General features: G+C 35.8%; 1 pseudogene; it reads right to left on the reverse strand.

The window, feature by feature from the left end:
- LOC107554849 (muscle, skeletal receptor tyrosine-protein kinase-like) overlaps window positions 1-9,508 on the reverse strand; it is a 34,151-nt pseudogene extending 24,643 nt beyond the window's left edge.
- Between the last annotated feature and the right edge of the window lie 4,529 nt (window positions 9,509-14,037).

Genomic DNA, 14,037 nt, shown 5'->3' on the forward strand with positions numbered 1-14,037 from the left:
AGTCAAGTCACCTTTATTTATATAGCGCTTTTAACAATACAGATTGTGTCAAAGCAACTGTACAGCATTAATTAGGAAAATAGTGTGTCAATAATGTAAAAGGACAATAGTAAACACTCAATTTTCAGTTATAGGCAGTTCATCATTGAATACAGTGATGTCATCATCCAGCTCAGTTCAGATTAAATAATATCTTTGCAATCAAGTCAACGATATCGCTGGAAATTAAGTGTTCCCAACTAAGCAAGCCAGAGGCGACTTGCGGCAAGGAACCAAAACTCCATCGGTGACAGAATGGAGAAAAAAACCTTGGGAGAAACCAGGCTCAGTCGGGGGGCCAGTTCTCCTCTGGCCAGACGAACCAGCAGGTTGATCCATGCTGCAGCAAAGTTAGATTGTGCAGAGGGCTCATCTGGTTCCATGGTCTTTCCCGATGGCCATCTAGGAGACAAGGTCTTCACTGGGGATCTGTCTCTCGGACTCATCTAGTTGTCCTGGCCTCCGCAGAAATTCAGGGCTGTAGAGGTCGTTTCTAGGTGCTGATCCACCATCTGGGCTGGATACGGACTGGATCTGGTGGCTACGGCGACCTCGGAATAAGAAAGAAACAGACTAATATTTGCGTAGACGTACATTGTGTGTTATTGGAAGTGTTCCCAGTTCCGGATGACCTAATTAATGCAGCCTAACAATACTTTAACGGATTTGAGTAATAGAAATGTGTAAGTGTGTTATGTGTAACCCAGGTTAAAGAGATGGGTCGTTCCTAACTGATGAAGAAGAATTGACAGAGCAGTCATCAAGTGTTAGACAGTGTTCTAGGTTATTGCATGCGTAGGTTTTAGGTCTGATAATTAACACCTCTGTTTTTTTGCAGAATTTAGCAGTAAGAAACTCGTCATCCAGATTTTTTATATTTTTCAAATTGGTATGTTTCGCCGGGCCGCAAAGAAATATAGAGCTGAGTGTCATCAGCATAACAGTGAAAGCTAACACCGTGTTTCCTGATGATATCTCCAAAGGGTAACATGTAAAGTGTGAAAAGCAACGGTCCTAGTACTGAGTCTTGTGGCACTCCATACTGTATTTGTGATCGATATGATAACTCATCATTTACTGCTACGAACTGAAGTACAGTTTGAACCATGCTAATGCATTTCCACTAATGCCAACAAAGTTTTCTAGTCTATTCAAAGGAATGTTGTGGTCGATAGTATTGAACGCAGCGCTAAGATCCAGTAGCACTAATAGAGAGATACAACCATGATCAGATGATAAGAGCAGGTCATTTGTAACTCTAATGAGAGCAGTCTCAGTACTATGATATGGTCTAAATCCTGACTGGAAATCCTCACAGATACAATTTTTCTCTAAGAAGCAGTGTTAATTTTGACAGCAAATTTTGCTTTAGTTTTTTAGTCATAGACTTTTGACTAAAATGCCATTTAGTTTTAGTCACATTTTAGTCATCTGAATTGTTTTTAGTTTTAGTCTAGTTTTAGTCGACTAAATATCATAAGATTTTAGTTGACTAAATCTACAGTAAATTTAGTCGGCTAAAATCGAATGGGTTTAGTTATAGTGCATTTATTAAGCATTTCTCTAAAATTTCCAAACTCATTATATAGGTTTGATATTAAGGTTTTTTTCATGATAGACACCGATTTAACCGCAGTGACACACAACATGCCTTCATGTTAAAATTAAATAAAACCACTTCTCATAAAGAACAAGAACATGGTATTATTTTTAATGAAATACCAATGATTATATAGGCTGTCCCTTTAAAACCGGATGCACTGATGCAATGGATGCAATGTACTGGTACACGTTCTCCCTGCTGTTTATGTTTACTTCAGATGTAATTAACTGTGTTTACGTGAATACTCGTCAAAACGGACAATTCAACATCATTTTGTGTGTAATTCTCCGTTCATGCGACACGGAAGAGTACTCACGCGCTGTGAGAGGCGCTTTCTGTGTGTGTATGCTTCAGTCTCTGTGCTCAGAAAACCGGACCGGATTGAGTTCTCTCTTGCGTCGTCAGATTTATCCATATGTCTGCTCTTCTCTTACTCCCACATATTGACATTTCTGTACGTTTTATGCGACGTGCAGCAAGTGTATGTTAGCTCATGTCCCACTGGTTCATATGTACGCATCTAACCTCCGAACCGCACAGCATGTTCGTGCTGAATGAATCTCTTCCCAAATCGTCCCTCCCTAACATTTTCGTCTAGTTTTTATTCGTTGACGAAAATGTCAATAGATTCACGTCATAGTTTTTGTCATTCAAAAACAGTTTTAGCTCGTTATCGTCTCATTGTCGCCGGTGAAAAAAATGTTGTTGACGAAAATTATGATGAAAATTATTAAAACTGCTAATTTAACACTAAATTAAGTCAAGTCAAGTCAAGTCACCTTTATTTATATAGCGCTTTTAACAATACAGATTGTGTCAAAGCAACTGAACAGCATTAATTAGGAAAATAGTGTGTCAATAATGCAAAATGACAATAGTAAACACTCATAAATTAACACTGCTAAGAAGGAATATAATTGAGAGGATACTACCTTTTCTAGTATCTTTAACAGAAAAGAGAGATTCGAGAACGGTCTGTAATTAACTAGATCTTTGGGGTCAAGTTGTGTTTTTGTAATGAGATGCTTAATAACAGCCAGTTTGAAGGTTTTGGGGACATGTCCCAATGACAATGACGAATTAATAATAGTCAGAAGAGGATCTATGACTTCTGGAAGCACCTCTTTTAGGAGCTTAGATGGAATAGGGTCTAGCATACATGTTGTTGGTTTAGATGATTTAACAAGTTTATTAAATTCTTCCTCTCCTATAGTAGAGAATGAGTGGAATTGTTCCTCAGGGGAACTATAGCGCACCATCTGATGTGTTACTGTAGCTGACGGCTGCATGGTTACAGTTTTACATTTTACAATTTTATCTCTAATAGTATCAATCTTGGAATTAAAGTAGTTCATACTAATTCCATGTTTTTGGGACATTGACCATGATACAAAATGGCACGTTTTTTTTTTTTTTGTGGATCTTGGTAATACCTTTTTTTGGGACGTGGACCATGATTAAAAAAAATAAATAAAAATTTGCGTGTTTATCATACTAACTCCATGTTTACAAAATGCCATGTTTTTTGGATGTGTACCATAGTAATACCTTGTTTTTGGGCATGTACCATGATAAAACCATGTTTTAGGCATATGTACCATTTTAATAACATGTTTTTAGGATGATACAATTCAGTTAATTTTGATAGATTTATCAGAAAACAAGACATAATATCTTTAGTATTTTGCTTTTCAATAAATGTATCCCGATTTAAGAATTTTGGATATTTGTACTGGACAATAAGACAAATACTAAGTAAGAAATTGTTTTTGAAGTGCAATACCATGTATTTTTGGATTTATGCTATGGTAATACCATGGTATTCTTTGAACTATTCTTTAAAGTATGTTCTACCAAAGAATCATTCAGTACCATGGTAAGCTACCGTATATATCAAAATACCATGGTGTCTGATAGCATCACTGTACCATGGTGCCAAGATAGAATCATAGGCAGGATAGTTATACTAAATTCTAAGACTCCTTATTCTGATCAACATCTAAAGCAGATAGAAAAGTCAATCCCTGCATCCATTGTTTTATTGCTAAGTACTGAATTTGAGTAAACAAGAGGGCTTTTGGAAGCAATGTAGAATATCATTGTGATTATCATGAATAATGACAAATAGTTACATATTATTAAATATCAACATGTATATGAGTACTGTGTTGTTAGCTTAGCAACATGCTAACATCAGACTGCTGAAATCAGTTGTGTCTAGTCCCTTGAGTAGTGCTATTTGTATGCCGCATGGAGTTGCAGCCTATCTAGGGTGCTGTAGTCACTTATAAGGCTCTGTTTCATTGCATGCTGCCTATTTATGCAACTAGACGGCTTAGAATTTGGAAGAGAACCAATGTTTGTGCATATGTAGCCTATTTCATGAGTAACATTTAGTCTAATTTTAATTACCGCAAGATCAACACTCTACTATTAATCAAAGATAACTCACCATTTAAAGAGTCTGGATATTGCAGTTTTAGTTTTGAAATGTTTGCTCTTAAAGTTACATAATGTTTGTGTTAAGAGTCATTAAAACAGCATTAAACATCCACTATAAAATTCAAGGTCAGTTTGTTGCACTTCCCTTTCTTTCTGCCTCGTAATAAATATTTTAACTGGAGTTTTATTGTTTAGTCTGGCACTGTTATGTCAAGACACGTCAACTCCAGGAAGTTCTCGTCTTTTCATTTCTTTTGCAATCACACTTGCATTGTTTTAGATATTTCTTCAAACATTGGTTTCTTCAAAGGGAAATCCGACAAGATAAATAGCCCACCCGAATTCTCCAAAAGGCTTGTATCAGTTTTCCAAAATTTCCCCTTTTAGATCTAAAAGCTCCTCTCATAGACTAAACTCGACCAAAAATGGATACACTATACTGCCCTCACTAATGTAATTACTGTAGGTCACATGTCACATTTATGTATGACGCTTGTGCTATTTTCAGTTTTGTTATATTATTAGCAAGACTATAGACTGAGTGACTTTGTTGTTGCTCTCCGGTGTTAATTTAGTATTATGTATATACTATTATATTTTGAATATTATATTATTATATTATTATAACTAAGTTTACTTTCTTTTTAAGATTTAAGTAATTCTATGTGCTTTTGTAAAATATATCGATTTGCGTACTTCCAGACAAGACAGCTTCCAATGCAAGATTTATACGTTTTTATGTAAGTTTTTCATGTAATATTTATGTTTTCTTTTATTTGAGCTTTTTCAGTTAACAAAAACAATGTTTAAAAGCTTTAGCTAAAAATAGCACGTTCATTCAGTTAATTGAATGTAATGTTAGTTACCTTGAAACAGTTCTACTCTGTGTATATGCTGTTTGCTAATAATATTATGTATTTAGAATGGTCATTTTCAGTTTTCATCAATGGAGAAAGATAAACCAAATGGTGTAGCTACGTCATCTTCCGGCAAGGGCTAACAGAGCCCAGAATTAAGCTGGTCTGGCCTGCTGACAACTGCACAAAACCCCACTAAAACCATTCTGGGAGACCAGCTGAGCACTTCAGGTTGGTTCAAGCTTTGTTTCAGGAGGGAATGCAAAGTTCTTGTATTTTTAAGCTGTTTTCTCTGTCTTGTATGCAGGTGAGTGACAGCGGTGAAGCTGGAGCCTCATTAATTTACAGCATGACTGTGCAAACCTTGTTTGCTGTCGGCTGTGTTTTCTCACGGGGATGCATTAGCACTCCACAGGAACACAACCTGCCAATTTCCAGAGTGTGAATCAGCGGATATATCACCTGTTCCACGCAAGAGCTTCCAAGGACATCATCATCCCGACCTGTTAGCAACAGCTCATGTTAAGATGCTGCTTAGAGTTTTATGTAACAGACTCACTCTCCAATTTGATGTAAACAAATTACTTCATTTATAATAAATCAACTATTCTTCCGTCCATCTATTTTGGAAAAGGTCCAGCATTCATTTGTTTGCATATGCCATTTGCTTTGATTTCTAATGCAATGGCATTCAGACATTTTTAAGTATGACTCAAATGGCCAAATATGTTTGGAGGCCATTGTATGTAAAATATTGAAGACTTTTTTTAGGAAACGCCACCTATGTGTGTTCTAAGAAAAACATTTTTTGGCTAACATTTCCATGAAAACTTTATTTAAAAAACTTAAAAAAAAAAAAAAAAAGTTCTGGTGTTTTAAGAACATTATTGGCAACCAGATAACTCATTTCCATGAAAACTTTATTTAAAACTTTAAAAAAGTTCTGGTGTTTTAAGAACATTATTGGCAACCAGATAACTTTGAACGGATATTCTGTTAACCTTGACAAATGTTTGTTGAGAGAACCTTGTCAGAAAATTCTGAGAATGTTCCCTGAATGTTGGTCTTCGCTATTTTTGCTGCATTTGGTCTTTTTGGCTTCCAGTAGTGTTCTACTTCACTATTGTCCTGTTTTTACTGGTACTTTCCTGTGTGAATGACATTTGATGTGATACCAAGAAGGACATTCTGTTTGCAAAGGTTGAGAAGGAGCATTTATTTTCAATTCACTGCTCACTGACAGCCAGATGATGTGTAGAACAGCTACTGATGCCATTAATTTGATTGAGGTAGTGTGTACGTCAATATCAAATTTATACCTCACCATCTGATCACATGCCATTTTGGCATCATCCATTGAGAGTGGGTTTCATCTGGTTTGGTTCCAGGATCCAAATTTTGCACTGGACATAGGAGTGGCGACACTCTCAAATGTAACCTACATTAATGCAATCTGGGTCATATTTCCTTTGACCTTTCATAGTTCATATGTTTTCAGGATGAAGGCATGTCAATGTTGGCATCTACCTTACTACTACCAAGATACAGATGAATGTGTGCCAAAATATTGTAGAGTTTGATCAGATGCAACCTTTGACATAAACAGCAAAAGATATGAAAATAGTTTTCTTTTCAATTCTTAAAGAGATAGTTCACCCAAAAATGAAACTTACCCCATGATTTACTCACCCTCAATGACTTTCATCTTTCAGATGAATACAATCAGAGTTATATTAATATATACCTCCAAGCTTAATAATGGCAGTGAATGGTGGTTGAGATTTTGAAGCAAAATAAAGTGCATCCATCATAAAAAGTGCTCCACACAGCTCTTGGGGTTTAATAAAGGCCTTCTGAAGTGAATCAATGTGTTTGTGTAAGAAAAATACCCATATTTAAAACTTTATAAATGGCAATCTATAGCTTTTGCTAACTGTCGTATGCTTGTTCAAGAGAGAGCGGTGTTCCACCATGTGGAGCAATTTTCATGACTTTTTTGAGCTTCAAAATCTTGACCACTATTTACTGCAATTATAAAGCTTGGAAGAGCCAGGACATTTCTTAATGTAACTCTGATTATACTCATCTGAAAGATTAAAGTGATATACACCTAGGATGGCTTGAGGGTGAGTAAATCATGGGGTAATTTTCGTTTTTGGGTGAACTATTCCTTTAAAAATGAATTAGACTATGTATCAAATTACGCACAATTACAATTAGCAGTTGCATTCATAACAGACCTGAAACCAATTTTTGGCTCTCTGCTGTGGTTCCATTTGGTTTTGGTAAAAAGTACTAAAACCAATTTTCGTGATGTTCGTTTCAGTTCCGTTTAACAATAAAGACAACATATTTCTATTGCAATGTCCATGTTTGGCTGCATGTAAAAATGGACTCTTCTGAATGACTCTTCTACTGAATTGGTCAGAAAGACTCACTTAAAGAGTAATTTATGTCATCTTGTTCATTAACTGTAAACTGTTACAGTTTAATGTTGTATTTAAGCTTTCAGAGACGCATTATCGTTACCGACAGGTTGCTCATATATGAATGTGTAGTAAAACTGATTTTTATGATTTTTTTTTTAAATGGTACCAAAATGTTACCAAAAATAGCATTGATTTGTTGAATATATTTGTTGTTTATAGTTACCAAATATTCGTTGTGCATAAATCAAATTGTTACAATTCTTATCCCCTGTTGCGACCATAGACTGTATAGAAACATGGATGTAGTGTCCGTGACGTCACCCGTAGGTTTCTAAAGAGCGTTTCTGAAGCTCAAAGTGGGCGGAGCCGGCCGTCACCATCTTGGCAGCGCGTCACTCCCAGATAATCGAAAATGGGCAAAGAGGCGGGAGCTGGTTGACGAAACCACGCCCACCTAGCTCGACGATGGTGACAGCAGCGGCAATGCACCTGTCACTCAAGTGGCCACACCCTTAATTATGCACGGAGAACCATTGCTTTAGAAATCCAGAAGGCATTTTCTTTATAGTAATTTTTGGTCAATTTGAAGATATTATGTGCGCAAATGATAATGTTTTGACCCCAGCTTCTGTTATATGATGGCTGGGAAGAACGCTTTCACCACTGTGTTTCTGGGTATATTAAATACAGATTCCATATCTGGAATTATACATGTATCCACATTTTTAAGCCTTCCATATGTATCTAAGACGTTACCTTGTGTATCATGCCATACTCGAACATTCTAAATCAATATTCTCCATCTTAACCTTTTGCAAATTCTATAAATCATGTGAAGGTGTCACTGTGTTTGCTCTATGTTGAACAATTGATTGTAGCATACTGTCTAATGCCAACATACCGTACTAATAATGAAGTTATTTTAAGATGTCGATTAGTAACCACATGAGTGTATCTCAGGAGAAAGGGTTGGCGTACAGTGTATCTTCTCCATCTGGAGCTCTGCTTACGCAGGCTCCTAAAGTCATTATAAACATTTCCAGTTGGAAGATATTGAGGTTCAAAGCTCTGAGGTCACAGCTATGCTTTTCAGTTCTCCAGAAGTCATATGTCACAAATTATAGTTCAGGCTTGACGTGACCTCACAGTTTAAATCATAAATACACAAATCAAAACCCATCTGAGACTGATACTGTAAAGCCTTGTAAATGATTCTACAAATGTGATCTGTATGTAATTGCTTTTCTCAAATAGTCAAGAAAACCAGACTATAATAAATGTTTATTCACTGTGGGTGTGAAGAAAAATATGAAAAAAAAAGGTTACACTTTATTTCGATAGTCCACTTTAGGCATTCTATTAACTATAAGTAACTTTGTAACTACATGTCAACTAATTCTCATTAATTTGCAACTACATGTCTACTAACTTGGTTGGTTTAAAAACTAAAATAAATAAATAAGGTCGGTGTTGCAGTACATAAGGTCAAACTAATTTGCAAAAGCTAAATGTAAAAATTTTTGACATGCCAAATTATTTATTTAAGCAAAATACAAAACAAAATAAACTTTATTCTGTAAAAAAAAAAGTATAAAGAACTATGCAAAAAGCATTTCAGACATCTCCAGCACGTTTTATAATATACCCAAAAATCAAACAGTTCACCCCTCAGATAGATAGATAGATAGATAGATAGATAGATAGATCTTTCCAAAATCCTAAAACTTTATTTCCATTTAAATTAGAAACAAACCTAATTTTCAATGAACTCACACAGTGAAATATCTAATTCACCAGATCCCTGATCATAGTGTCTCAATATTCAACAAACTGCCTCACTTCCGTGGCTCATGCTTGCACAACACAAGATAGTTATTCACAATCAGAAGCCGTGACTCACCTCTCTGGAGCCCTTCACTCAGGCTGAAATACGCCAGAAGAACTATCAGTGGAATGTTTTTGAGGACCTTCATGTTCACCTTAGAACGTCCTGCTTCGAATCAGCTTTAAAATCCATTGGTCAGCCTCATATGGAAGCTGTGAGAAGCAGTGGCAGCAGACAGTAGAGTGTGTGTGTGCTGCAGACAGGCCCTGCGATCTGTGCGCTCGGCTCGAGACAGACAGGGCCAGCTGCTGGATACGCTTACACTGAGATGAGGGGGACGAGATGCAGAAAGTGTCGAGAAAATACCAACAACTCCATTTTTATAGAAGGGAACATGTCGTACGCATTTACAGCGTGCTGTTTAGTATCAAAAGTTTGTATATTTCCAGTACTGCCAAGACTCAGAGCTCATGATTTTTCATGAAAATGATGATTCAGAGCATGAAGGGAATTGCACACTGTGATAGAATAAATAAATAAATTAAGTAAATTAAAAAAAAGAATGTAGATTTTAAAAGAAAAGTTTTTATTAATATTATTTTTGTTTTTACAAGAACAGTTTTGTTTCAAACTTTCATGTTTAATTCAATGCATTTGTAATTGTGAAAATGTACTCAATTTACAGTTTAAAAAACGTTTCTACACATATTTTTTAAATTTTTTCAGTGTAAGCAATGAACGACTGTCACAGGCTTTGTTAATATCACTAGCGGCAGTCAATGCAGAACCTACAAAAATAATATTCCATAAAAATGAGGTTTATTCAAATTTAGTTAATTTGGGATTCATGTTGTAAATCCACTATAACTGCTAAAGCATTATATTTATATAATCATATATATATATATTTTTTTTTTTATTTATTTATTTTTTTTTTTTAAGTCTGTCATGTGTTTGTCTATGTGAGTTGGACGGCCCTCAGAAACACACGCCAGCCCTCCCTCACTCATAGCAATAGCATGACAGGCACAGCCTTTGCATTCAAGTGGCCTTTGTATGGCAGGACCCACCTGTTGCTCACTGGCCCGTACGCACTGATTTATTTTAAGCTGGAGAGTGACATTTCCCAAAGTGACTGTTTATGTCCCCATCCTCTGTGCTTTCGCCTTGTACGGTTAATTGCAGTGGAATATTTTATTCTGAGTTTGCAGAGAAATGTGCTTATTATCACTTCTAAAGCAGCATTTGTTTTGACAGGTTTTTGGTGATGTTAGAACTTAGAATGTACTAAAAATTTATGCGTCAATGAGCCATTATTTTATTCTGGCGTCGGGGGGTGGGGGGGGTCTTAGACCTATGCTGACTTGCTTCTGTGAATATGAATGGTAGTGAAGAGCATGTTTGTCCAGCACTTTTTATAGATCGTCTCCAATATAGACTTTATATGTATAAAGTCCGAAAATCTGAGACCAGATGGAACGTGATTTTTTTTCCCACCAATTAAGTATGGAAATAAAATATTGCTGCGTTCTCCAAAATGCAAAACAAATAAAATTAAGAAAGAATATTTAGATTCTGCACTATTTCTAAGACACTAATAACATGTAAGCAAAATTGTGATGCATGCGTGATAATGAAAGTCTCGTGTATGCTCATCAAGGCTAAATTGTGGAATAGTACTGTATTGGCCCGGATATAAGACGACCCTGATTATAAGACGACCCCCCCTTTTTCCAGATGTACCTTTTGGAAAAAGGCTTTTTAAAAGCCAAATCTTGTTTTTTCTCAGTAAAACACATTTTGTCTTCAAATTATTTTCATATTGCATATTTTTCCTATTTTAATTTTTGTTTTGAAAGTATGGTAAAAACTGGTAAAATGTACCGATAATCACATTAAAAAAATATACACTTAAAAAAAAGAAAAAAAAAGAAAAGGTAGCCCATCTGAATTAGGACATTTAGGCTATCCATCTGATAGTAGCCTACCAAAATCTTATTAACAGTAGAAGTTAAATCTTACGGTAGTCTTCAAATCTGGGTACGGTCTTACGTTTTAAAATAACAAAAGGGAGTTTAGTCCCATCAGGCTAACGTGACAGTCACGACTCATGCAGCTGTAAGCTTTTCTTTTTCTTTAGTTTTTACTCGCGATCTTTACAACACGCATTACATTACGTATTTCATAGCACACACGTTTTATGTGTATTTGGCGCCACCTATTGTTGTGGGTGTGTTATTGACATGTCAAAGTCTAGACCCTGAAGATGTATTTCCAAGAAAAAAAACATTGTCTTATATTCGGGTTAATACAGTATTACTATTAGGGCTGGGTATCGTTCAAAAAATTTTGATATCGATACGATACCTTGACTTCGATACCGGTTCCTGAACGATACTTTTTCCGATACCAATTTTATGTAATACATTTTAACAAGATTACATTATCTAAAAAAAAAAACTTTGGTTTTATTTTTCAGCTTGTTGATGTTTTTACAAACTCTCCTGAGTATAAGGAACAATATGCAACTAACACAATAAATCAGTGCAAATAGTTTTAATAAAGTTCAAATAGTCTTCAGTTTACACATCTGTGGTGGTTTAAAGTTTTTTTGAGTAAAAGCGGAATATAAATCTTATTTATTGTCTTATGTAGCATGATGCTACAGTGTGCATGAATGGTCACATAGCACGCGCTTTCGGTCGTGTAACGTTAGTATGAACGGACATCTGCATCTGATCGGAACTCCACGCAGCTCCCGCACTACTCTCCATTGGAAATGAATGACTGAATGAATGAATGACTGTCTGTCGCTTGTCGGAGATAGTGGAAAACTGGCTTTAAACGCAGTGGAAACGCCAGTATGACGAGGATCGTTTTCATTTTAAACATAAACGCACCAGTGTAAATGTAGCCTTACATCTAAGGGGGCTGGGACGCGTTACAGCCTTACGTGTGCGCCACATCTCTGAGTGTAACCGGTGTTAACTATTAGGTGTGTTCGACTTGACGCGGACTGACTGTGCAGACCGATCGGTGTATAGAGTACCACGAGAGCTATAGAGAGCAGACTGCTCCGTACGCTTTCGAATCGCTCTCGCGGATGTCAAACACTGATCGATCTGCGCCGCGCCTCTAGTCGAACACACCGGGCTAGTGCTGCAGGCTTGTTGGCTCACTGAAGCATTCAGTGTTGCAGTACTACATCAGCATCTGACTGCAAGCATACCGATCAGAAATCCAAATCTATAAAGGCCTGTCCATCTCTCTATCAGGATGTAAGTCACTGAATAAATGAAACACAATTAGTTTTCTTCATTTTCATGGGTCTTTCTGAAGCTTAAGTTATACTGCCATCTGTTGTACAGTTAGAGAAGAGCCTCAACACCATGAAGCAGGCATTTCAGTAATGGCACGTTCCTGTTTAGCAAGCCCCGAGATTTCAAAAGGCAGCGTGGATTAACCTCAACCCACTCTGGGTTGCACAACTGATTTGAGTTTGTACATTTCAGCAGCTGCATGTGTGTGAAGCAAATGTAGATTCAATGTAGTGTAATGCAGCAACTTTCTAATTCATTTACATGCATTCCTTAAGCAAAAACCTGGTGGGTATGTGAAAAATGAGAGATTTCAAAACGTGTGTTGCAAACCTCTGTGCAATATGTTGAAATAGTGCAGAGCCGTGGCTGGGTCTTTAACAGGCTGGACAAAGGTTAAGGGTCAAAGTGCACTTGTGTTTTGTCATTCTTTCTGAATATTGCAGCTTTTGGGAGAGTTTCTTTGTATTATATATGATTTAACACAATTTAGCTGCAAACACACACACTTGTGGTTACACTGCAAGTTTTACAAATGGACAAATGACAATTTAAGGTCAAGATTTCATATAAAATCTAAAGAAAACTTGTATGGAAGTTAGTCTGAAATGCAAGATAAGTAAAAAAAAAAAAAAAAAAAAAAAAAAAAAAAAACAAGCACATATTGTTGTGGGCACCTATGGCCATATTTAAGTAGTTTTATTTTACTTATTTAATACTCTCTGCATACCTGCATTTCGTTTTTAATTATTTAATTTTATTTTATTTTATTTTATTTAACTATGCATCATTGCTTAATATTATATAATGTTGTGCTTTCGTTCTTTCTTTCAAAGAAAAAAAACAAAAAAAAGCCTCACTGACCCCAAACGTTTGAATAGCGCTGTACTGTTGAGGTTCATGAAATGAAGTTTATTGTAAGGGCAAAGTTAGGGAGGCTGAAGACAGCTGAGATTCCTCAGATGGTCTGTTTGTAACCCTAACAGTGTCACCCAGAGTTTTTGGCAGACATTGAGATATTACAGCCAGTGATCGGCCAATAAGCATTCTGCAATACAACATGAGTGTAATATAAATATTCTAATTTGGAAAGGATGCATTAAATTAATCAAACATGACAGTGCAGACATCTATAATGTTACAAAATATTTAAGATTTCAAATAAATGCTTCTCTTTTAAACTTTCCATTCATCAAATAAAAATTAAAATAAATGAACAGTTTCTACAAAAACATATAAAGCAGAACAATGGTTTTTAACATTGATAATAATCAGAAATGGTATATTGCAATTTCTGAAGGATCATGCGACACTGAGTAATGATGCTGAAAATACAGTTTTGCATCACAGGAATAAATTACTTTTTAATATATATTAAAATAGAAAAAAGTTATTTATGGAAGCACAGTGTGTGTGGGGGGGAAAATTAAAAAAGAATAATAATAATCTTGAAACTTCAGTGCTGCATGAATACACTACCATTCAAAAACATGAAAAAAATATAATATATATATATATATATATA

The sequence above is a fragment of the Sinocyclocheilus grahami genome, unplaced genomic scaffold (genome assembly GCF_001515645.1).
Source record: "Sinocyclocheilus grahami isolate Dianchi unplaced genomic scaffold, SAMN03320097.WGS_v1.1 scaffold516.1, whole genome shotgun sequence".
Lineage (NCBI taxonomy): Eukaryota > Metazoa > Chordata > Actinopteri > Cypriniformes > Cyprinidae > Sinocyclocheilus > Sinocyclocheilus grahami.